We start from the raw sequence: 26,220 nt of genomic DNA, 5'->3' as shown, positions 1-26,220 counted from the left end.
TATACAATGTTAACGGAATGGTTTTTAAAATGTTTCTCATGGAATATTTTTAAATTATTTATCAGTAACACAGACAATATTTTCCTACATATGCCAAAATATATTTAGTGAATATTTTTTGTACATCTCAGAAAATATTTAGAGAATAGTTTCTGTGTATGACAAAATATTTAGGGAATATTTTCTGTACATGACAAAATATTTGGGGAATATTTTCTGTACATGATAAAACCCGAAGCCCATAGGCCAACTCGGTTACTATTGCAGATACGGAAACAAGGTAAGATATAGAAGGAAATTTTTATAATGCAGCAAGTTTTGTATTTATATTAGTATACCGCCCAATAGTAACGAGAAGTACAACGCTGCCACTGTTGGATAACACTGAATGAAAGAAAGTGTGGTTTGAAATTATTTGGACCAAAGGGAACGGAAAGACACAATGAAAAATATAGTGCAAGACCCAATTTCGCTTCCTTCGTTTCTGCCCCCCCCCCCCCCAACACCGTGGTTGCTACGCCACTGGCGTAGATATTGCATTTGCATGTTTATCCTTCACTGTGTGTCCTTTCAATTCTTCTCGGTGTAGCTAATTTTAAACCACACATTCTTTTATTCGTGTAGCCCAACATGATGTATGGTAATGCATTTTCTTTATTGAGCGGTATACTAGTACAAAAACAAAAGTGTTGCTGGAATTTAAAAATGTCCTTACATATCTTACCTTGTTTTCATATCTGCAATAGTAACCGAGTTGGCCTATGGGCTCCGGCCTTTTGCGTCACTCTCTCTATATATAATGGCTTCTTGCTGGGAACAAATAACGGGTCGAAAACAAGGCGGCCAAACTGTGACATAGCAACTGGAAGAAAACATAATATTCTTCTATCCAATTTTACCTGCTTAGACGCCTTTGACTCACTCTGTCTTCATGACGAGAAACCATTGCGGCCCACAGACTCAGACAAAAAAAAATTAAAAATTAATAATAATAATCAGTGCAAATTGTAACTACATAATGTTAGCTTGTTCTCATAATTTTAAGCATTATTTTTACTCAAAGTCTTATTTACACAAATGGATTCTGGGTGTTCCACTGGTGCTACTGGTATGTGGCCACGCCGTGCATATATGTTAGGGTGTCTTATGTGACTTACGAGATTCAAACTGGATATCAGTGTGTTCACAATCGTCGCCTGCCAGTTTTGAAAGCGGCTGTATTGGATCCATTTAAAAAAAACGAAAAGGATTGACGTTTAGACATCCAATTCAAGAAACAATTGTTGGAAATCCTTTTTCTATCTTAAAAATAATAAATCCAATATAGCCGCTTTGAAAACTGGCACGCGATGATTGTGAAGACTAATTTGCAGTCTGAACCTCGCAATATGACATAAGACACCCCAACATACATACACGGCGTGGCCACATACGAGTAGTAGCAGTGGAACACCCAGAAACATTCTGTGCATAAATAAGATTTTGAGGGAAAAAATTAAAATTATGAGAGCAAGCTAACATTATGTAGTTATAATTTACACTGTCCACTATAATAAATATACATATATATCGGTTAGTAGTTAAATAAAAATATAAATGTACACTATTCTGGCTTTATTTATTTAAATTCTCTTCAGCAGAATATTCATGCTGCTCGTATTATTTGTTTCTATACATTAAGAACATTCTTCTCAAATATCAGAAATTCACATTTTAACTTGATAAACTTGTTCTAGAAAATTATGTCACTGACACGCTAATACTTATTTGCTTCTGTATAATCTCACTTTTGATTACCACAACTAACTCTAATTTCGACGCTGCGAATTGTCAGATGAAGTTCTGTGGAACTGCAGCTGAATTCTTAACTGATTTTCTTGTTCGTCTCTGCATGGCATGTTGAAGCTAAATCCCAATAATCTACGCGATCTCATCGTTAGTTACGTTTCTCTCGTGTTGCAGTTTCTGAAAATAAAAATAATAGGCAGTGTTTAATAACATAATAACAGCAGGGCATGATTAGAGATCAATTATTACATCTTAAACTTACAAAAATATTTAAAATGTTTGTGTAGAACCTACAGCAGCTTGTGAAGACAATAATATGTTACAAACATAACATCCTGAAGAAAATGTAAAGGGCAAGGAAGACAACAGCTAATACTGAAAGTGACATACCTCAGACTGTAGCTTAAATACGGACGTTGTAACATGTTGAAGCGGTCGCACTTTTATTTTTAAAAAGTATAGCATCTTATAAATATTAAATCTATTATTAAAAATAATAATTTGAAAATATGTGGCAGCATTTGAGTTGATGAAGAACTAGCGTCTCATTCCGAAGGCTCCGATCTCAAATCTGGGCCCGATCATTCTTTATCCCTCAGTCGCACCAGATGAATGGCGAGATGGTTACTAAGGCTTTGATGACCGCTACCTTGCTCGATTTCTTTCCCACGGAGCAGGCCATGCATATTACTTTGCCTTGTACAATGTGCGAATTAATCGTGAAATGCTCAAGAAAACTACCAACATGACAGAACAATTCAGTAAAAGGATGAACTATATTTGATACATATTCAACTCTCTCTTCTACGGACACTTAAATGTAACGTGTCACTTGAGGACAGGAAAATTGCACATTTTGCTAAAATAAGGATTTCCAAAGCCTTTTAAATGTTATAACAGCGGTTGCAGTATATGCTTTTGGGAAATAAAGTTTACAGGAAGATGAGTCTGAGAAGTATTCATGGCACAATAGTAAGTATTTAAAGCGAAGAAAATAAAAAGGGCACCAAAATGTTTTCCTTTACTTTTTTTTACAATATTTTAAACATAGTGTATCCCTCTTCAAATGACAACTTCTATATTTTTTTTCCACTCTGAAAATGAGATTAAAGAACAGTAGGGAGAGTTTCTTACCTATTATTGCGTTGGTGATTAACGAGGAAAGCTCTTTCCTTTTGCAACGTGCCAACTAAATTGCTCAGCTATTGCACTTGTCTTTTTCATGATGTTTCTTGTGATGGCTTCTAAGCTGTGACCTCCCAGTTTTTCATTTCTTAGACCTGTAATGAAATACACATTAAGCACTCAACTAATAGTAATGGAAATTTAGAGCATACAATTGATGCCCTTAAACAAATTACATTGATTTTAGACGACAGTGTCACAGAGTCAGTAGCAATTGGCGCATCCTCAAAAATTAATATTTGCACTGACGTTTTATTTTTCCAATAAAAGAAAAGTTGCATACTAATTTTCAAGCAGTTGTACAGGGTTGGCAAAAACCATGGTTTTTAATGAAAAAAACAGTTTTTTTGTTTAAATAATTTACTCTATGTATTTGTATTAAATATGGACAGAAATTAATTTGTTTCGTCTTGGTGTTATTATGCTGAAAGGGAATCCAAACCGCTTCTCGGCTTACATCCAAGAGAAATTGTCCATTTCGACACGAAACCGGGACTAATTGGTCAGAAGTGAGATTGTCGACTCACTCACGAAGGACTCCTGATAAAAATACGTTATACTGATCTTTACATAGGCCTAGTTGTTCAAATAATTGTCAAGAGTCATTTCAGAAGGACAAAAAGATAAGTAGTTACAGAAGTAAAAACATTACAGAATTACATCTAAATCGTGAAACTTCCGCCTTAGCCATTGGGAAAATCCTATTATTAGTTTAAATGTATTTGTATGTAAAATTTTAAGGTCAACGTATCATATTAAATGACAAATTTGTTATGTAGATAACATTCAACAAAATTAAAACAAAGTCGAATCCAAGCTGATGTTGGAAGCTACGTAGGCAGTTGATACATTTTGCCAATTTCTATCAATATATTTAAGCAACCTTGGCTTCTTTATAAAACAACAGGCATTCAGGCAAGTAGAAATATACAATTTGGTTTCGTTTCGTATGTTTAGGCTTATCCTTATGAAATATCAAAGTTATCACGGAGAAGACTTTCGCTTAAAGGGACACCTCGAATCGCTACTTGGTTTACACTTGAAAGATGGGTTGTGGTTCGACCGAGAATTGAACACGGGACCCCTTCATTAAAAGGTGAGAAGTAGATAAACGTAATGCAGATGGTGTGATATGTGGAGACGTCACCATGAAGTTCAAACGATTTAAAGCGTTCTTTTTTTTTTTTGGTTTAAACCTGTTGGTTTTTTTAAAAAAAAACAGCTGTTTAAACCAGCCAACCCTGCCGTTGTAAATTAGAAATTGATGAAAGCAACGTATCTATAAAAAATAGCAGGAAGACGAGGAATAATTTAACAGTTTCAGAATATACACGCTGGTTGTAAAGTCAATACCTATTTTTAATCTAGATTATCCTAGAAACTAGCATCAGCTTAGCTGGCGTGTGATACTGTTAACATTTTAGAAGTTGTGGAAAATGCGGGTGCATAGGTTGAAATGTAACTTAATAACCAAATGGTGCACTCTAATAATGTATTCGATCAAAATAAAACTGTGATAGTTTGTTTAGTTTTAGAAATATTCATTGTTACAAATAAGAACTGACTTTACACCCACGCTGTATTCAGGGAGTAGTAATGCAGAAAACAAACTATTCGCGAACATGGATGAGAGATACTTTCCAGCATGCATTGTTTAACAAGTCACGCATTTCCAAATTACTTCCAAAGCAAAGCCTACACGAAGTTGTTCTATCAGAATTCATAAATATCAAATTCTGCGGAGAATTGTAGGCACTATAACGTCAGCAACCTATATTAATACACTAGTTTAGCATTGTTCACAGATTGAAAATATTATGTATAACTCAAGAAGCAGGTACTTGTACATGGAAATTAAGATGAAATGAAACATTTAGTTTAACGTCCCACGTTTATGCATCCAGGGTGAGAAGACGCTGATGATGAGAAATGAATGAAATAGTGGAATAAAGTAAGTGGGAGGAAACGGGACAGCCCCGAGAAAACACATGCACACGGTTTGTCTACCACAAACCCCGCTTGGCGCTAGCTGGGATCGAACCAAGGACCCCATGCAGCAAAGATGAACTACGTACTTTCTAAACGTTTCAACTAGTTCTAAACGTACTCGCTTCACTGTCAGACCAACAATTGAGCCTCTTTCACTCTAATATACGGAATTTTCAAAAACTTTCGGACACGTGTCTACTAACTTTTACCACCAATCTCCCTTAGCCTTATAGACATAATCGTGGGACGTTAAACTGAAAGATTTCATTTTCATTTCATTTCATAATTTTTACCACCTCCATTCTCCCTCCATCGCCGTCAGCACCCTACTTCTTCCCTTCTAGGACATATATTTAAATAAGTAAGCTTAATTATTTATCTAATTATTTTAAATTAGAAGTTCATGTTTCTAACCTTCAAACCAAAACTTTTTTTCCTTTGCCCCTCTTTTCTTCAAATTTTTACTAAAATATCAAAAATCAGTGAAACATGTACAAATTATTTTGAATGAGCAGCTTACATACAAAGCATCAAGTTTCTAAGCTTAAGGGATTCGGAGATGTGGCCATCTTATTAAAATGCTTTTCACCCCTTTCCGCGTATCCGCCCTATTTCTTCCATTCTAAGTTGTGTCAAAATAATAATAATAATAATTAAAAACTGAAATACGTGTAAATAATTGATTATACTAATTGCAAGCCCATCCCCTGTTTTTCATTTTCCCCTCTTATCTTCCCATTTTTACTAAAATATCAAAAAACCCTTAAAAACGTATCAAATTATTTTAAATGAGAAGTCCAAATAAAACTTCAAGCATCTAAGCCTAAGACATTCAGAGATATAGCCACTTTATTAAAGTACTTCCCGCCCCTTTCACGTAGAATTTCCAAAAAATCTTCCTTAGTGGTACCATACGTCACAAATCCTATGTACTGTCGAAATTTTAAGTTTTTCAATTAATCGGCTTGTCTTGTGCGAGGATCAGTCAGTCGTCACTCAGACCTTTAAATTTTAGGTGCTGGATTACTTTCGGCGCACCACATTTTGGAAGATATGCAGGTAAAATTCAAAACTATACATGAAAAGACACATTTAAAAAATACATTTCTGCAGGCGATAGAATTAAATTCAAAGTAATATACATGTGTTTTAGGTTTATAAGTGAAGCTTTACAAGTGTAAAATAATTACAAATGCTTTACAATGGATAAAATACGTAAGTGTATAGGAAAGACAACTGTATAAGATACTATTTTCCACCGGCGCCGTATTCCTACACATTGTACAGAAGCTGTATTTTATATTTACAAGAGAAGCACTACTAGTATGACTTTTAGTTGGTTTTTATTCTTGGCACTGTAGTTCTTCTCGAACGTATTTTAAACCTGTATTTAAATTTCTTGAAATCTTATCTCTTCCATGTTTATATATATATGAACTTCTAAAATTTGTAAAAAAGATATATAGATAGGTATAACAAGCAATTTCTGGTTGAACTCAGATATTCATATGCATAATACAAGACAAGCGACGGATTTTAATGTAGTCTTCACGTTTAAAAGTGCATAAGAGTAGTACATTTGCTATGGCAGTGAAGATTTATAACAAGCTTCCTTCCACTTTAAAAAACAAAACATCCGGCTTCAATAAAGCAATCAAGTACTAACTATTCGAGCACTGCTTCTATTCTGTAGCAGAATATCTCGCAAATCTATAATCACTTATATTAAAAATGTCTGTAGTAAATAAGGATTAAAGTGTATATATATTTTTGCATATGTATAATGTAATGCTTTATTAACTGTTATATTGTTTTATATCGTTGTATGTAAATTAGAATAATGAAAAATTGTACCTCTTTTACTTAAATTGACGCTATTTTACTATTGGATGTAGATTTAAATGTATAAATATGTACACATTCAATGTTCTTGTGACGTGTCCAACTCATACGTTCACGTTGTGAAAAATTTGTATGAAAACGTGTGAAAATAAATACAATACAATCAGGGTTTGAAAAACCCTTACTTTTTTGAAAAAGCCCAACACACCTAGGGTTTTTCGGGTATTTTCGGGTTTAATTGAGTTTTTTTTAAATATTCCAATGCCGTTAGGGTAAAAGTGTTAGAATGTGATTTATATTTCAAGATTATGATTGTCACAACTTGCAACAATTTTATATTCACTGCTGTTTTGAAAAATGACTTTAATTTTGAAATTTTACGTTGGATCGCCGCCAAAATATATACAGTTAATTTAGAGTGTCTTGTGCTTCTACTCTGAAAATTTCAACTTGAAAAACTGAATATTGCGGCGTGGATATCCGCCATTTTGAAATTTTAGGTTGGTATGCCGCCAAAATCTGAACATGAAATTTAGTTTGTCTCGCACTTGTACCCTGAAAATTTAAACTTAAAGACGGAAAGTGGTACCCTGCTGTACGTGTGGTACAGGCAGACGAACGAACAAATATAGAACGAATCAGCCTAATACCCTCACTGACATTCGCCAAATATGAACACCAAACATATTAATTGAAAACAAATATATTAATTTAATTTAGAACAAATCAATCTATAATTCATGTTTTATAAAATAAATGTTTCAAAATGTCTTAAATAAAATTAAATATTTTCTAGCGTAAAATAAATGGTTCTATTGTTGAAGTTCACTTCCGATACTTTGTGCGTTCAATTACGGGAATTTCCCGAGCATTGTTGCAAGACCGTTCTCCCAGACAATTAATTTAAAACAATTAACATATATGCAGTGTGTTTCAAAACAACACCGACACCGCTTTGGGAGGTGATACCTGACACCAACGTAAGACACAAAGTATAGATCAACCTAGGTGAACAAATGCTTCCTTTCGGAGTTATAAGCTGCCGAAAACGAACAAAAGGTAGTTGGCCAGTACTCCAAATAATATGCCAGTAGCAAGGCTAACTCTATAAAAATTTTTGCGTGAGTACCGCAGGATTCTGAAACGTGTATTTTTGGAGAGTGCACATCTCAGTTTTTAAGTGAAGTCTCGACATGACTACGGTAGGTCCCATAATTTTGGCGCTATAGATCTTTAAAGTTCATCTTTATATATTTTCGGCAGCCTACACGTCCGAAAGGAAGCAATTGTGCACCCAGGTTGGTCTATACTTTTTGTCTTATCTTGGTATCAGGAATCATCTCAAAAACGTTGTCGGTGTTGTTTTGAAACACCCTGTATAATTCAACTTCATAAAGTAAATGTTTCAATATGTCTTAAATGAAACTAAATATCTTACAGCGTAAAATAAACAGTTTTATTAGGGACGCGGTGGCTCAGTGATAGAGCGTTCACCTCCGGTGCTTAGGGTCCCTGGTTCGATTCCAGCTCGCGCCGTGTCGACTTCTTGGTGGATAAACACCGTGCTCATGAGATTTCTCGGGTTCATCCGTTTCCTCCCACTTGGTTCATTCCACCATTTCATTCATTTCTCATAATCACGGTCTCCTTTAGCCTAACAGGCATAACCATGGGACGTAAAACTGAAAGATTTCATTTCATTTTTTTCAAATAGTTTTATTGTTGAAGTATTCTGTTCCGATGCTTTGTGCGTTTAATTGCGGGAATTTCCCGAGCACTTCTTTCGCGACGAAGGTTTATTATTATTTTCCGAAAATGCAAGCTTTCTTTACTGTACATCGAAACTTCCACTAGTACGAAGTTTGAATGCAGCACTTGAAATAGTAAGCGTTACGCACTCTTCGAAACTCCGAGCATTAAGATTCTTAAATTTGACACGAATTTTTACGCTATTGCTGGTGTTGATTCTACAGAAAGCTTATTTGAAAAGTAGCAACAAATAACTAAACTGTTGCTGGAAAACAAACTCTACTGAAGAATACCAGTGTTAACATCAAAGTTTATAAAAAATAATACTAATAGTTTTATTAATATACTACATATTTACTAGTACTACCAGCACCTATGGCCCTAAACCCATCAGATGTATGAGGGATAATGTCCATCGGCGTCGACGAGTAAGCGAGCACACTATTCACGGAATGTATTTTCTAAAATATAAAATTGCATATTTTACTTCAAATAGGATATAAGCACATTCCATACATTAATTTGTTCTATAATTATCTCAACCTAAGGTACGGCTTTTTAAAATGCATTCAGTGCATTCAGAACTTTATAAAGGCCTTACTTTGGATGTTGTATACCTTAACGTGAAAGCACCTAATTTACCCAAGGAAAGTCCAAAATCTGATACGAATCACTTCCAATGTGATCACCTTAATTTCACCAATATACTAACGAAAATCTCAAAAATCCAGGTGGGTCCAACCCGAAAAAACCCGGTGGTTTTTTCCAGGCTGGGCCCACTTGGGCAAACCCTGAAAACAATACAATACTAGAATAATTGTAATTTTCCGGCAAATCTAGTCTGATGGCCCCCTTGAATTTTATATATGCTTGGTTAAATATTTACATTCACTTGCCGCAAATCATTTAAGAGACAATAATAAAGTTAGCGAAAGAATTATAATTTTTCAACAAATATTTAGAGCGGCACGCCAATAGTAAACCTGCACACAGAATTAGGCAATACTAGAGCAGGCTGTTTTACCAAATTTTGACGCATTTCTTGCATCTTCCGGTTTTTTTTGCAGAACATGCACTAAATGAAAAATCCATAAGTTTAACGTCCCACGATTATGCCGCTTAGGCTAAAAGAAGACGGTGATAATGAGTGAAATGAAGAAAGTGGGGGGAAACGGGAGAACCCCGAGAAAGCCCACGAGCACGATGCTTGTTCACCACAAAGTCGACACGGCGCGAGCTGGCATCGAACCAGGGACTCCAAGCACCGGAGGTGAACGCTCTACCACTAAGCAACCGCGCCCCCTATGCACTAAATGAGGAGCTCTAAAAGAAAAAGCGAAACAACTTGTGCTAGGTGGCCAGTAAAAAACAAGAACGCTATTTCACTTAGTCAGGGCAGAAGCACAGCAAGGGCCCGAGCGACAGCGTAGGGAGCAGGCACGTCAGCGACAGAGGGGTAGTCATTTACAATATTTGTAATTATTCTTATCTTCAAAAACACTTAATTTCGATGCTTTAAAAAATACCTTTCACAGCTAATACACGTGTGTTACACCCCCTTTCATTCTCACCTTTACGACTGAAAATAGTGTATGTAGAGCTATTGCCTCTGTTCTGAATTTTTCTTTGTGAATACATCTTTTCCACACTTTGCGCAGTTGATTTTACGCGCTTCACCATACCATGACTCTGCAGAAACTTTATAATCCTCTCTATTACACAATTCTAAAAAAACAAATCACATTACGGCCATCGCAGATGTTCACAACTGACGTATGAACCGGAAATTCGCGCCGCTTACTTCTACTCTATTTGCATTCAAAATCCATTTCAATAAGCTGTGCAATGACAGAAATAACTTACATTCACACTCTTATTCCTTCACGAAAAATATTTCACATTTTACCTATAAATTTTGTTCTCGGTGTAAACGTCTGCTCGAGTGAACCCCACAATCATTATAACCCAGTGGTGTATTTAAGGGGGGCTTCCGGGTTTAAGCCCATTGAAATTGTACTTACGAACGATATTAAAGTAAATAAATCATCTTGCAGAATTTTCTCATCTCCATTAACAAAGTTAGCCAAGCGCCTGACCCCTAAAAAAATCGTGAATACGTCATTAAAATGGTAATATACGCGCCATTATCCCGTCATCAAAATAGAAGAGTACGTGCCTGCTCCCTTCGGAAGCACCCCCTTGGGCCCCCACCTTCACCCTCCATGACTCGGTTAGATGGCGTTCGTGTTTTTAGTAGCCCCCTAACAGAGATTGATTTCTATTTTTTGTACTGTACTTCTTATCCACACATCAGGACTCAGTATAAATACGCAAATCGTAAAAGAATTGTAACTTTTCGACAATTAATTCTGACGGTCCCCTTGAATTTTATCTATGCCAAGTGAAAAATTTATACTTCGCTTGGTGAAAACTATTGAATACACAAGAAAGAAAGTGGTGAAAGAATTATATCTCACTAAGTATTTCGAGCAGTGTTTCTTCCAGACCTGTTTTGGGAGGGCAGTGCCCCCGCCGTCCCAGAGCATCCAAAACAATACGTTTATAATAATAACTAGAATAGTATTAGCAATGCACCCGGAACATTACTTCTGAAAGAAACACGCCAGAAGTAAAACTACACGCAGAATTATTATAACCTGTCATTAAAATGGTAATATACACCTGGTAACTCTTTACTTTGGGCAAGGCAGTAACATTATAAAGTACAAATATCCGAGCGAGCGTTAGCGAGTGAAGGCGGGTTAGAGCCCCGGGGGTGCACGTTGTTTTCTGTCTTTCCTTCTTGGGAACTGTAACTAAGTGCAGGAACAGGTTCAGATGAATTGGTTATTGCCACTGCCTTGCCTAAAGTACACTTCCCCACATCTTTTCCCTTTGGAAAGCATCCACTCGCTCCTGCTGTCCTCCACCTTCGACCTGCACTGATTTAGATAGTATTGGTGCGGGAAGGTTCTAGAACACAGGTCCCCATATAGGTTAATAGATTTCTTTTCTGTACCAAAGTAAAATATTTAATTCACATAGTATAGCCGAGAGAGCGTTAGCAAGTGAAAGCGGGTTAGAGCCCCGCAGGGCACGTTGATTTCCGTCTACATTACAGATAAATGGGAAGAGAGACCTGCGTTAAGAGCCCTGCCTATTGGTGCTTTTTAGTGGCCACGTAGTACAGGCTGATTTGTATTTTTTGCACTGTAGTTTTTACGTTATACATCCGGCCCCGTATATATATATACGCAAATCATAAAATAATAACTGTAATTTTTCGAAAATTACTTCTGACACTCCCTTTGAATTTCATCTATGCCATGTGACTTATTTCAAATCGCCTATCGAAAATCACTTAGGAGACAATAAAAAGAAAATTATAAAAATAATCCATTTTTCAGCAATTATTTCGAATGGTGAGCCAAAAGAAACCTGCACGATATTTTCTGTATAAACATAAAAAGTAGAAATCTAGTCTCCCACGACCTTTATTGATTTGTAAACATAAATTTGTTATAACTTTTACAGACAATAAAGCTAAATTTTTTTATGTAATCGTTCTACTTACCGACTTTTCTTGTAAGTTCTTGTTGTCACAACTTCACAGAGACAGATTCTTCTTCTTCTGTGGTTGCAACTTGCCTTAGCGAAGATCGCTCTCCCGGCAATTATAGACTTTATGATCAAAACAAAAAGATGAGGAATTGAGATGAATCTTTAGAGATGCTTATAAGATGCTAAATAACGTAGATCTTTGTAAATAAAGATAATAGGCAGTAAGAACAGGTGGGGATAAGGTGACAGAGACAGATCAACATTCAAATTCAACATATCGCGCCAGGAATGCTGGTACTTTTGATAAACAAATGACGGTTGATGTTGCGATGCTATTATGCAATCTCAAATAAATGGCTTGTCACACAAGATATTATACATTTCAAATTTTTAACAAATATATTTATTTGATGCTGCTAATGATTGGTAATAATGCTACTACAATACTCTTGTGAGAGAATTTATTCAACATTCGATAAAATATTCTGGAAATAATTCTTAAATATTACATGAAAATATTTCATTTAAGTTACAGGACAAGGTAACAAAAACATTTCCATACAAAATTAATAGGCGTTTTAAAAATATTTCTCATATTACGAACGAATTTATTTTTAAAATATTCGAAATATTTTAAAAATTATATTTCATATGTTTTCTTGTAAGAATAGAAAAGGTTGCATATGACATGTTGGAAAACATTTTATTGTGTTCACAGGCCTATTCTGTTTTCTTTATCATGTAGACCCTATGTAAAACATTTTTAGTGTTACTTCGAAAACATTTTCTCTCTCAACTAGGGGTAAAAAGTGCGGGGGGACGCCGCCCCCACCTGAAAAAAATATGTACGGCGTCTCCCCAGTTCGTAAAGATAGTCAGGGGCAACGGCGTGACGTCATCCGCTACCTACCGTCCCCCCACCTTTTCAGATCCACTTTTACCACTGCTCTCAACATTGAAAACATATTACATTACATTCAACACAATATTTCTATTACAATTTGTGAAAGTTTTCCTTACGTTATTTTCCTACTAACGTTCTAAAAATGCACATCCTGTCAGTGGCGTATTTACGATTTTGTTTCGTGGAGGGAATTTTTGCTAACTTTATTCCTGGAAATGTGAAAATTGTGCAGGATATTTCATTTACGTTAATATAGTAAAACAAATTTCGGTGGGGCTTAAGCCCGGAAAGCTTATTTAACGCCACTGCTTCCTGTACTTCATTAAATGTTCTCCAAACACATTTTAAAAAATATTTCCGGCAAATATTTGGGATACTTCTCAGGTCTAACAAGGAATGTGTTTTCTCCAGTAACGGAAGAGTATATTTTGGAAACAATGTAAAAATGTTTCTATAATAGACCTATATCAGAAAATGTTGTTCACTAAAGACACAAAATATTTTCCAAAACAGAATGGAAAACATTTTTCTATTCATTTTTAATGTTTCTTTTTATCTGTTTTAAAGTTTTATATTCAAAATTTGATAAAATATTCTGGAAATAATACTAAAATATCATACGAAAATATTTCATTTAAGTTATAGGAGAAGATTACTAAAATATTTTTGTAAAAATTAAGTAAACCTTTTTAAAACATTACTAAAAAATATTTCTTATATTATGAAATAATTTATTTTTAAAATATTCTAAATGTTTTTATAATATATATTTAATACGTTTTCTCGTAAAAATAGAAAATGTTGCAAATAACGTATTAGAAAACATTTTTTAAATATGTGGAGTATATTTCGTTTCATTGTTTTCCGTATCACATATGGAAAACATTTTTAGAATCATTTCAAAAATATTTCCCTTCTCAACAGTGAAAACATATTAAATAAGATCCAAAACAATATTTCTAATACATTTTGTGAATATTTTCCTGGATTTACTTTCCGCCAAGCATTTTCAAAATGTACTCCCGGTAATTTCTGAAATGTTTTACAAACATTTTTGGGAAAATATTTTCGGGAAATGTTCGGAAGGCATTGGGGGAACCAGGATGGAAATCTCCAGAGAAGGAAAACCTTTTGGAAACAAAGGAAAATATTTTCTTTTGATTGAGGAAATATTCCTTGGTGTGTGGGCCGCTACCGTCCCCCCACCTTTTCAGATCCACTTTTACCCTTGGGTAAAAGCAGAGCTAAAAGTGAGAGAGAACGCAGGTGGATGTCGTCTCTTCACTTCCAGAAAATATCTGTGGCATCACACGCTTCTAAAAATTACAATGGGAAATGATAGGTACAGGAGACGGCTTTACGTAATGTGACCCCCTACCTTCTGAGATCTACTTTATCCCTGGGTAGAAGTGAACATTACAAACACACAAAAGACTTGAAACATCAAGCTAATGTAAACTATTGGAAAATACCCTACTTTTCGCTGCATTTTTAAACATTTTAAATATTTATTTATTTATTTTTGTGTCAAGGAACATGCGGTGTGCAAGCAACACCAGAATCGTGTTAAGGCTAATACAATTTAATTAAGTGTTGCTTTGCTGAACATAACATCCCTTCCAAAACACAAAAAACACCATATTGTTCGTAAAAATGGTGTACATTCTATTTTATTTATTTATTTATTTTTTTTTAATTTTGGCCTGCTATAGATATTGTAAATTATATCTACTGAAGTTGACGGTAAATATTGTATGTAATCGGGAAATTTATGGTTTGGGACGGGAATTTCACTGTTACAAAAGTGGCATCACTGAATTCAGAGCGAGTTTTGAAAACAAATGAATGTCGTAGTGGTGGTGGGGTGAACTTCAAAGTATAGGTTTGTGTGGTGTTATATATATGTAAATACAAGTATATTTTTGAGCTGAGGTTTGTGACTGGAGAGAACTGACTAACTAAATACGAAAATAAAGAAGACATCAAAGGTAAGATCCACTGTTTTTGTTGACAATTGGGTAATATGGCTTTTTGGAACCAAAAGTAGGTTAAAAGAACATTGTTTACAGGAGAAATGAGTTCGTGCTTTGGAAGGGTATTGATGTGTGAAAAATTTGTGAAGTGCTGCATACAATAGAAACGCAATGCTGAGGTGTTCCGAAATAATAATAATAAAAATGTTGTTTAATGACAATAAATATTCTACTACTACTATTAAACTGTCATCCACACGCAAACAATTGAAAGTAAGTGACGTTGGACAAAGTGAAGAGTTGGTCTTTTGGGAAGATTAATGGCATTACTCGAGGAATCGGTTGTACGAAACCCGAGCGACAAGAGGGTGCGTCCGTAGGGAGCAGGCGCGTCAGCGACGGGGGTTATGCGCATAAACGAAGATAGAGCACACTAACTAACACATACAATGCTTTCACTGTTACTCAACATTCATTGCAATATGCTGTGCACTGACAATAATTGGTTATATTTACACGGTCATTACTTCACAAAAAAAAAGTTTCACATCGTATTTTACTTATAAATTTTCCATTTGTACAAATTTACGTTACTACGAAATACCAAACTAGACCTGGCTTAAATTAAGTTAAACTAACGTGACCTAACCAAAATTAGCCAATTTTTACAAAAAATTTTGGGCCACAAAGAGCCGACATAAAGTTCACTCGAGCAGACGGTTCTAGCAAATTGAAAATTTAAAGGTAAACTACTATGTGAAACATTTCACGTAAAGTGATGCGAGTATGTACATAAGTAATTACCGTCAATGCACAGTATATTGAAATGAATTTTGAGTGATAGTGAAAGTATTGTATGTGTAAGTGTGCTCTTCCAGTATCTTCTGCTCTCTACGGACTCACCCCCTCGCTAACGCTTGCCCCTGCTTCACTCCTGCCCTGACTCGGTTAGATAGCATTTGTGGTTTTTAGTGTCCACATAGCATAAGTTAGTTCGTGTTTTATGAACTGTACTTTTTATGACATACGTTCACATTGTATTTATAATGAGCCCTCCGTAAGTCAATCTGCTAGTACTAATGGAGCTCCTCATTTAGTGAACGCTTACCTAACCTGAAAATAGGCTACAAGAAATGTCAAAATTTATTAGAACCGTCTGCTCGAGTATACCCATTTGGCAAGATTTTACTTTGAGTCAGACAGTAACTTCAATCGGTTCTTATAGGTTCAGTCACTTCCTGGAAATGTTTTGTGCCTCAGTCACTTGTTGGAATTGTTCATGCCTTTGGTGCTCCACTTTGCAAACACATATTTAATTTTAAAAAAGTGATTTACTTACGCAACGAAACGTAGCTGAGCGAGCGTTAGCGAGCAAATTGTTTTAGAAGTCCCGCAGGGCTCGTTTTATTCCACATTTACCTCGTGATAATACCACATGACCTTACATCACGACCTGGTGGAGCAACTTCACTGTGATTCCTAAACTGCTCCGAGAACCGGGTCAGGTGAATTGGTTGCAGTCACTCTCCGAATCAAAGTAAAAATTTGCTCCCTATATATGCTAAAATTGGAATGTGATATACCGGAAATTTATTTAATTGATATATTCTTTATTTGATATCGTGGAAATTTTTCGTCCCATGATTATTCCGGCTAGGCTAAAGGAGACGATGATGAGAAATGACCGAAAGGGTGAAATGAAGACAGTGGGAGGAAACAGGAAAACCCCGAGAAAATCCACGCAGACAGTGTTTGTTCACCACAAAGTTCATATAGCGTTAGCTGGGATCGAACCTAGGACCCTATGCACCAGAGGTGAACGCTATATCACTGAGCCACCGCAACCCTTGATATCGTAGAGCAGCCTTTCCCAACGTTTTCCGCTCTGGGCCCACTTTAGAATCTACAATGCATGTGAAGGACTCCTTGCAATAATATACGGTTAGTGTTTATATTTTTTCCCATGTTAGTGCATATATGAGTGTGCTTGTTTTTCTTTGCAGTGGTATAATCATGTTAGAGTTGTATGATGCCAATCGCGTAATCAGGTGGTCTTTGGTTTCAAATCTCAGACCGGATATCTTGACTAAGATGTTACGTACTGGATCTTGACTAAGAATCCAGTACGTAAACAACACAAAACCACAATAGTGTACCCGTCCAGTATAGAAAAACGTATTTTTTTCTGGAAGAATATAAAATGTATTAACTTCAACAAATTAACCTGACACGAAGTGTATGACTCACCAAGATACACAACTTCATTAATGTGATGAGTGGTGTTATCCTTCAGTCACTAACTTGGAAAAGTCAGGATCAAAAAAAGAAACTTTTAAGTAACGATCCGCCTCAACATCAAGTCTAATCCGGGGGTCGCGGTGGCTCAGTGGTAGAGCGTTCATCTCCGGCGCTTGGGGTCCCTGGTTCGAACCCAGCTCGCACCGTGTGAATAATGTATTTCTTATCACTGTGTATGTGTGTGCCTTTCTCAGATTGGCTTGCGGACTCCGGGTTGGGAAAGGCTGTCTTAGAGCTTATATGTATATGTACGAAGATTTACACTATAAGCACTGGTGTCACTTCTCCCCTTAGAATTTATGCAGTATTGTCTTGTGTTTAAAAGAAAGGCATTGTCTAAAATTGTAATAAATTACTAATAAATTTTAACTAATAACTCACACCACGGGTGCATATCATTTTTTTATCGTGTGCAGAGTAAGAATTAAATGAAAACTTAGCTGCTAGTAGTCGAATTTCGGTTAAAACTACGCTAGAAATCGTGTAGCCAAATAGTAACCGGGCAGTACTCAGTGAAAGTACAGTTCAGCTCTGGTGCTTCGGGTCCCGGGTTCAAATCCTGCTCTCGCCAAGTGAACTTTGTGGTCGACAAACACGTGTGCGTGGGTTTTCTCGGGGTTCTCCCGTTTCCTCCCACTTTCATTCCACTTTTTCATTCATTTCTCAATCACCGTCTCCTTTAGCCTAACCGGCATAAACGTGGGACGTAAAACTTAAATATTTCATTTTTTTCAGTGAAAGTACACTTTGCCTTTTCCTGGATTACTATAATACGGAAGGTATAACGTAGTTTGCTTCCCGCGAAAAGATGTAATGACGTTTATGCGGAGTTGCCAGCTCGGTTACTCATGGCACGCTGAGTGCGGTGAATTGTGGCTGGTGATTGGCTATCCTTTTACCACACCCTCAGTGACGAGCATGTTCAAGTGCGGGAAGTCAATGACGTTATACCTTCTGGACTTTAGTTAACAAGGAAAAGAGCAAAAAATGTTAACCAACTTACCTGGTTACATTAAGCAATAGGAATAACAGTTGTACGGTTTTGCGGTAACCATAACCGTCTCTTCTTTGTAATTGCTCATTGCACTTAATTATTGCCGGGCACTTGAGCTGTTGTAGACAATTAGCTATTTTAACCCCTCTTCGTTGGTTACAGGACTCGGTTATTCAGGATAATTAGCACGTCTCAATTGATCTTTCTTTTCGAGTATCGAAATTCTTATATAATATTAAGTTAGCTGCAGTATGGGATATTTCGAAGTAAATTTATCTCTTCACAGTATGAAACATTTTCAGATATGCTGGTTGCCATTCTCATGTATGCAATGCACTAACCGAGCAAAGTAGTGTGTACTAATTACGGCTCTCGATTAATTTAATCGTTTTGGTTGGTGTAATCATAAATATATTCATCTTTAATAACTAGTTGCTATATAGATGTATATGTAGTATATAAGCGAATTTTAAAGGGAAATTTAGACATAGTAATTCCCACAGGATATTTTACAGGGGGAGGGGTCAAAAGGACCGACATACGAGGAAAGTCACGAATACAGATACCTAGAACATATAATATTTAATGTAAAAAACAATTATTTACATTCACTGCTAACTACACTAACTGTTGTGTGTGAATGAGAAAATTTAAAATTTTGTTATGTATTTTGAAAATCCATGGGGAAAGCAACTGTTCCCTGCAGCGGGCGGCTATGGTTATAGAATACAGTTTTTATTGATCTTTCATAAGTTCGAATCCTCATTTAGTAGAGCGAGGAATCTAGAATAAGATAGTGCTATTATAAAGAAAAGAGTAATTTTTTTATATATTTTAGGGATTTTTTTGTATTCGTAACACCCCAAAATAGCAACTAGGCATGTTTTTAAATGACCCGTATATTTTGTTTTGTCGGAAAAAAAATTTCCACCAAGTAATGGGCCATCAAAGATGGGGAGTACAATTTATGAATTTTAGAAAACATGGAAAATGGTCAACTTCGCAGCCCCATTCAGCTATGGAGACAGATAGTTATAATTCTTATTGTGGTATGTACATAAGGATATAAATAAACTATATTTTATTATAGTATGGTTCGCGCATGTGTATCGTTTTGTACATGTTAACAAATGAACCTCAGTTTATCTGAAAAGTCGAAGTTCGCGATTTTTTTCGAGCAATTCCGGTTCGAATTTTAAAATTCTGTTTCCACTCGCTTTCCGAAAAAAAAATTGTATCGCTTTTTTGTACAACCGTTTTGTCGCAAAAAAAATCGAGAAATCGTCAAATTTTTAAAGATCGCCATTTCTTCGAAAACACCATAATTTAAAATTCTGAAATTTTGTGAAATCGTTCAACTTTACATGGATAATAAACACACCAAATAGCATTCTCCACCATTGCTTCATGAATTAACTACAGCCTTTTGAAGTTACCGAAGTTTCATCAACTTTAATATCACAGTTGGCAACACTGAAAACAATGAAAGTGCAACAATTTGATGATGTTTGTGGTTCACATTCATTAAATAAAGTATAAAGGTTTTTCCAGGCTGCTTTTTATTTTTTGATCAAAATGGATCTCTGAAATGGTAAAATGAACCTCCCCCTATTCCTTCGTTTTCTTAAACCGATGTAATCAGAGATAAAAATTACGATTACGAAACACACAAATTTTAAACTAACTTATTTAAAATGGTTTTCGAAATCAAAGTTTCACTGATTTTATCACACTGAAGTAATTATTTGCTTGCTTAGTGTCTTCTTCGCTAATAGCATCTAACCGTGCAGATGCTCCAATAGGTGTTGGTGCACTCACAACGCTTAGCACGTTGTCGATAATCACAAAACACTTATTTTCACTTCTCTTATGTCTTTTTGGAAACCTGTACCCTGTTGAAGGTCTATGTGGAAACATAAAGAACTCTTCAACTTCATGTAATTCATGATTTTTTGATAATATTTCTCCTATCCATCACTGGTTATTATGTATGCATGTATGCAGTCATTTTTGCAGATTTCGTAAATTTACACTTTGAATTGCAGAAGCTCGAATTTGGGGAAAGCACGAAGTTAGTCCATGGTGACCCGTTACTGCCATAAAAGCCAAAGATGACTTCGTCGAATACCAGTTACCGGTCGCACACTTTCCCATTGTTTTTTTTCTTTCTTTCTTAAAATTGTCCATTTCGGTTCTTGACAACATTACGAGAATAATACCCTGAGTTTGTACTTGCACTATACTCACGAATTCTTCTGCAGTTTTAATATTGTGAATCTGTTCTTGCCTAAGGTTATGCCGTGTTGCCACATTCTTTATACCTTTCCCCCCACACCCCCAATACCGTCGCAGAGACCCTTGCCATGGAAGGTTTCACTGAAAAGCCACTGCTTTATCGGACCTGTCCGCGTCTCGAACATCTGAAAGTAATTTTTAAAGTGGGATGCAGCATCATTAGAAATCACTGAAACGGTTTGATAAATTTTACACACGTATTCGAACCTTTTTCTAAAACCTATATTTTCGCTTTTCTTCAAGTATTTTTTAGAATCTTATCCATGACTATGAGTAGGAGCGGAATCGTGTGTTTTGTCGTCACCTATTACAGCAAAACTGTCAGTTGTTTCATAATAATATACCACTGCCGTAACGATGGAGATTTGATCGTTTTTCATTGATCACTCTGAATTTCACTTAGCAGAATAACAGTCCAGTTTTCAAAGAAGTCCACATGCAGTAAAATAGAATTTGTATCTTGAAATTTTACACGATGCTTTTCGGTAGCAATTAATTCTCTTTGGATTTTCTCGATGTATTCATGATTTAAGATTCTTAGTTTTAACCAGCAACAGGGTGTCACAGTTTTTTTAACAAGATCATTATTTTCCCATATGGCACATTTAATATTTTCATTTTTTATCAGGATCAATAATTAAAGACTCCACACTTACTCCTTCCGCTTCATGACAATCACCATATTATTGAAGAAGACAGCTGTCATTTTGTACGAATCATACTACTAATGGAAATAGGTCACTCATGACAGCTTCAATACAGGCTGCTCCTTTGATTTGTTGCAACACAGTAGCAGCTAACTTAAAATTAGTACAACACACAAACACCTCCCTTGCAGGTTGCGGACTGACCCACTTTGGTCGAATACTATAAAATTTCGAGTGAACCATTCTTATGTTGGGATTGATCTGTTTAAACAGCCCGTAAATTTATTTGATAGTACGCGTAAGAAAATCTTTCGATTTTTTTTTAATTTTTGTCCATTTCCGATCACTGTAATGACATCGCACTTATCGGAATTTTGTTTGGAGCATTCCAGTTCATCATTGAGGTAATAGGTCAGGTTGTTTGTAGATCATCAGGATCTATTGGATGGCCGTTTAGAGTAAACTTAAAATGTGTGTGTTTCATAATCGTAATTTCCATATCAGATTAAATCGATTTAAGAAGATGGAGTAGTTGGAGGCTCATTTTACCATTTCAGAGAGCCATTTTGATCAAAGTAATAAAAAGCAGCCAGAAAAACTTTTTATTCTTTATTTAATGAATGTGAACCAAAAGCATCATTAAATTGTTGCACTTTCATTGTTTTCAATCCTGCCAACTGTGACATCAAAGTTAACGAATCTTCGCTAACTTCAAAAGGCTATAGTTAATTCATGAAGCAATGGTGGAGAATGCTATTTGGTGTGTTTGTTATTCATGTAAAGTTGAACCATTGACAAAATTTCATAATTTTAAATTATTTTTTTTCGAGAAAATGGCACCCAAAATTGGCAATTTTTAAAAATTTGACGATTTCTCAAATTTTTTGCGACAAAACGGTTGCACACAGAAGCGATGCAATTTTTTTTCGGAAAGCGGGTAACTAGGACTCACTAACCGTGAAAACAGAATTGTAAAATTCGAATCGGAAGTGCTCGAAAAAATCGCAAACCTCGACTTTTCAGATAAACTGGATTTCATTTGTTAACTTATATACAGAAAGATACAAATACGCAAACCAAACTATAATAAAATATATTTACTTATATCCTTATGTACATACCACAACAAGAATTATAACTCTATCTGACTCCATAGCTGAATGGTGGTGCTCCGAAATTGACCATTTCCATTTTTTCTAAAATTCATATATTGTACTCCCCATCTTTGATGGCCCATTACTTGGCGGGAAAAGTTTTTTCGACAAAACAAAACAAAAAATACGAGTCCCTTAAAAACATGTCTAGTTGCTATAAAAAAAGTTTCATCAATATCTGAGATGGTGATGGTACATGCTCTACCTGAATTGAAATGGAAGGCACTTTTTTGTTATTCGATATGCCCCTTAGACCGGATAGTGGAGACTATTGTATTAATAGAAAGTTGAGACATTATAATAATAAATTTTGATAAAAATAGGCACTAACTATACATTTAAATACGAAGAATGGGCCAATTAAAATTTACTTTAGGCAGCCTGTGATACCCCAAAATAAAATAACTCCTGTTCTTTATAGTATATCTAACGTAAAGGAACGATATTGGTCGATTTGGCGCTTTATTGATGCATTTCGGACAAAAAGAGCAGGACTTAGTGTACGAGGCAATGCTTCGAGAAAAGATCCGCCCAAGAAAAGAAGAAAATTCCCGGCGGGAGCTCATGTGATTCGGATTCCACGTTAATCAGTAGGTCCACGTCTCATATAGCCTCGCTGCTGAACGGGACGTTAATCTCAAAATCAACTCAAAAGAAGGAAATATATTCAGGCAGATGAAAGAATTCGCCGTACAGAATTTTGAAACTTTTGAAATTGTAGAATAATGCTGGATTTGCCCCATAATTGATTTTTATTTTTTTTATTTTTAGTTTAGCGTCCCTTTCAGCAGCGAGGCCATATGATAAAAGAGATTCTCATTACTAGCATGTAGCGCTAGGCCACGAGGACCGACTTGGCCCATAATTCCGTCATGGAATGATAATGTCATGGTAATTGTAACATAAGACAAAATAACTTATTCAATACGTATATTAGATTTCACTGTTTACTTCTGGTTTCACTGTTGTTTCCTTTCCAAGTATCTCTGTTGCAAATACATAGTAATAAGCAGTAATACAATGTTATGAGTTGCTATGAAGTTATGAATATCCTTTATGTTAGAGATATTATAAAGGTAACTTCGCAGAAGTTTACTTTGGGGTATTATAGGATGCCTACAGCAAGTTTTATTTTAGCTCATGATAGATTCATGCTGAAAAAGAAATTCTGCAGGTCAATGTCTTCGATTTTCCTGAAATTAGGATATATCATTCTAAAAACAAATTAATTTGACCCATATGTTTCCTTTCTGCATCACAAAAAGTTTTCAAAACTAAATTAAGTATTTGTTGCAACTGAGACTTTCAGTGACTGTTTACCACAGGACATATTATAACATAACGAAAACTTAAGAGTTTTGAAGATGGCATTTTAAAGAAAATTTGGATCAAATTTCACCTGTCTGAACTTCTTGATTTTAGCTTGTGCAGTTATTTTTTAAGAGTTTTTGTGATATTAGTGCCTATTTTTAAGGCTTTTAGTACGTAATCATCTCTGGTTATGAAATACATTATAACCTATTTAAGTAGATTAACCTATTTAGGTATATGGCTTTGCGTCCAAACGTCCTGCTACGGTATCACAAGGTGGTATAGGAGCAGAGGGCTGGTATTATTAATGACTAGGCTTCAAGATATATATATATATATATATATATATATATATATATATATAAGGCATATAAGCAAGCATAGTGAGAAGGACCACATATACTTCTACCTTATTAATTTATAGGTATCGTTAAAAAATGTAAATATTAATATTAAGCTTCCTTTAATCTGCACTTTTTAAAAAAAATTATATCTTTATTACTTTATGGCCGGCATATAAATGGCAGTTGGATTAGGGCGCCAAGGTCCAGCGGGCAAGCTCTGTGTCAGTTGTCTACATTATTTATTTACATTAACAAAAATACAATAAATTAAACCTTTTTAAAGTTTTTACCTTTTAACTCTTTTAAAGCGAGCAAATTTTCTTTATCTTTTAAGTCGAAGCAGGAAATATAAACCACCGAACGATTTCTGTGTATGAACTGTGTCAAACTCGTAACCCAGCTGAAGGTGCCATAACGCTGGTACTTTCCTTCCTTCACTCAGTAATACTCATGCGTCTACAGCTTCCATTTCCATCCTAAGATAATTTTATTTATTTGTAATATCATTATTTTATGTTTGGATCATAGCTTCAATTGTATATCTACACTACAACTTATTCAGCGTTCCAAATTTGATTGACAGCTACTAAGATATTTAATATACAACTTCCAAAAGTATAGAAAACGATGTTTTAGTGTTTTGTATAGCCTGTAGTAAGATAAAAAAAATACCCATATATCGCTTCGTTTGACTTAGCCTTGATTCTGAGATGTATTTCGTTTTTAAATTTTGCCACACATGCTGCAAATTATAATTCGAAAACAATTGCTTTATTTTAGGAGTGCACTGTGGAGGCTATCAACCGAGATGATTTCAAGGTATACCGCACATAGATACTACATAGACGGTACTAAATTTGACCGTAAGTGTGGGTGAATCCCAGGAAAAAGAAGAGTGTTCTGTCCCACCTAGTACTTCGAACTGTCTTCCTATAAGTGATGAACTATCATCAGCCTGCATGCTATCATCATCATCCGATCATTAGCCTGCGGTTTGCTCACAGCTTCGACCAAAAACGTTTGGCATAGAGACATTTGGTGTGGGGAGCCCAAAATTCATAGCATTAACATAGCAGCAATTTAAAAATCTAGACTGAAGATCTAACACTTATTGACTGTGATTTTTTTTATTGGCATAGTTCGTTTAGTGTAATGTATATGGTACCCATTTAAGCTAATTTGCATGAATATTGTCCTCAATTTTAATTTATGGCAGTTAAATCACACTTCAAATGCTAAAGTAATGTTAATATACCTACTTGGTATCGTTAAATATATTCTTAGAAGAAGGTAGCAGAGAACTTTCCAAGAAATAGTTTAACTTATATTGTGGGTGTGTGTTGAAGGAGAGGGAAACGTAAGTAAACGCATGATTCTGGTGCTTGGTTTTCGGTGATTGGTACTGCCATCTTCTGAACTACAATGCTAGGATGTGGGGACAAGACAAAATGGGTATAAACTGCAACTCTATTCGAACTGTTCTTACAAAGTAAGTGCTTTTTAAAAATGTTATATAACACTAGTTAATATTACACTGATGAGGTGTATATACATTTCAAACTATTTTAATATACGGTATGCAATTACTAGACTTAAATTATTATAGACTTTTTGTTTATGTATTCACATTAAGTATGTAGTTTTCAGTATTGTGTACAACAAATTCATACTTGATGTAAAATTAAGAAATTATTCTCAATAAATGTACAGGATGTTATTTTATGTATTGTCTTTTAAACCTTCGTTCCTTTATTTGGCTTTCGATTTGTTACGCAATCTAAGTAATGTAGGATGTTGGAATTTAGATAATTTTAAGAATAAATTGTTTAATTTCTCTTATTATATACGATAACTCAAGGGAATAATTGATTGTATATCACATTAAATGTTTACATGATATAAAATCAGTTACTTTCTCCATTTATCATATATAGCCTATATCTAACCACCGGTGAACCCGCCACAAGAACGACATGAACCACTCACATGTTGACACCCGGGGTGTCTTTCTTGTGCTCAGGGGCCGCGGTGGCTCAGTGGTAAAGCGTTCACCTCTGGTGCTTGGGGTCCCGGGTTCGATCCCAGCTCCCGCCCAGTGAACTTTGTGGTGGACAAACACCGTGTGCGTGGGTTTTCTCGGGGTTCTCCTGTTTCCTCCCACTTCCTTCATTCCACCATTTTTCATT

At 35.4% G+C, this 26,220-nt stretch overlaps 1 long non-coding RNA gene across 1 annotated transcript; it reads right to left on the bottom strand.

Annotated features, from left to right (window-relative positions):
• Window positions 1–1,695: 1,695 nt before the first annotated feature.
• LOC145675477 (uncharacterized) lies at window positions 1,696–12,380 on the bottom strand. The gene is made up of 3 exons (XR_014129129.1): window positions 12,128–12,380; window positions 2,923–3,068; window positions 1,696–1,965 (listed from the first exon to the last, which is right to left on the bottom strand). It is a non-coding gene; the product is annotated as an uncharacterized LOC145675477 (long non-coding RNA).
• Between the last annotated feature and the right edge of the window lie 13,840 nt (window positions 12,381–26,220).

This window comes from Thermobia domestica, chromosome 18 (genome assembly GCF_964235325.1).
Source record: "Thermobia domestica chromosome 18, izTheDome1.hap1.1, whole genome shotgun sequence".
NCBI lineage: Eukaryota > Metazoa > Arthropoda > Insecta > Zygentoma > Lepismatidae > Thermobia > Thermobia domestica.
This window is presented reverse-complemented; position numbering and strand designations above follow the sequence as displayed.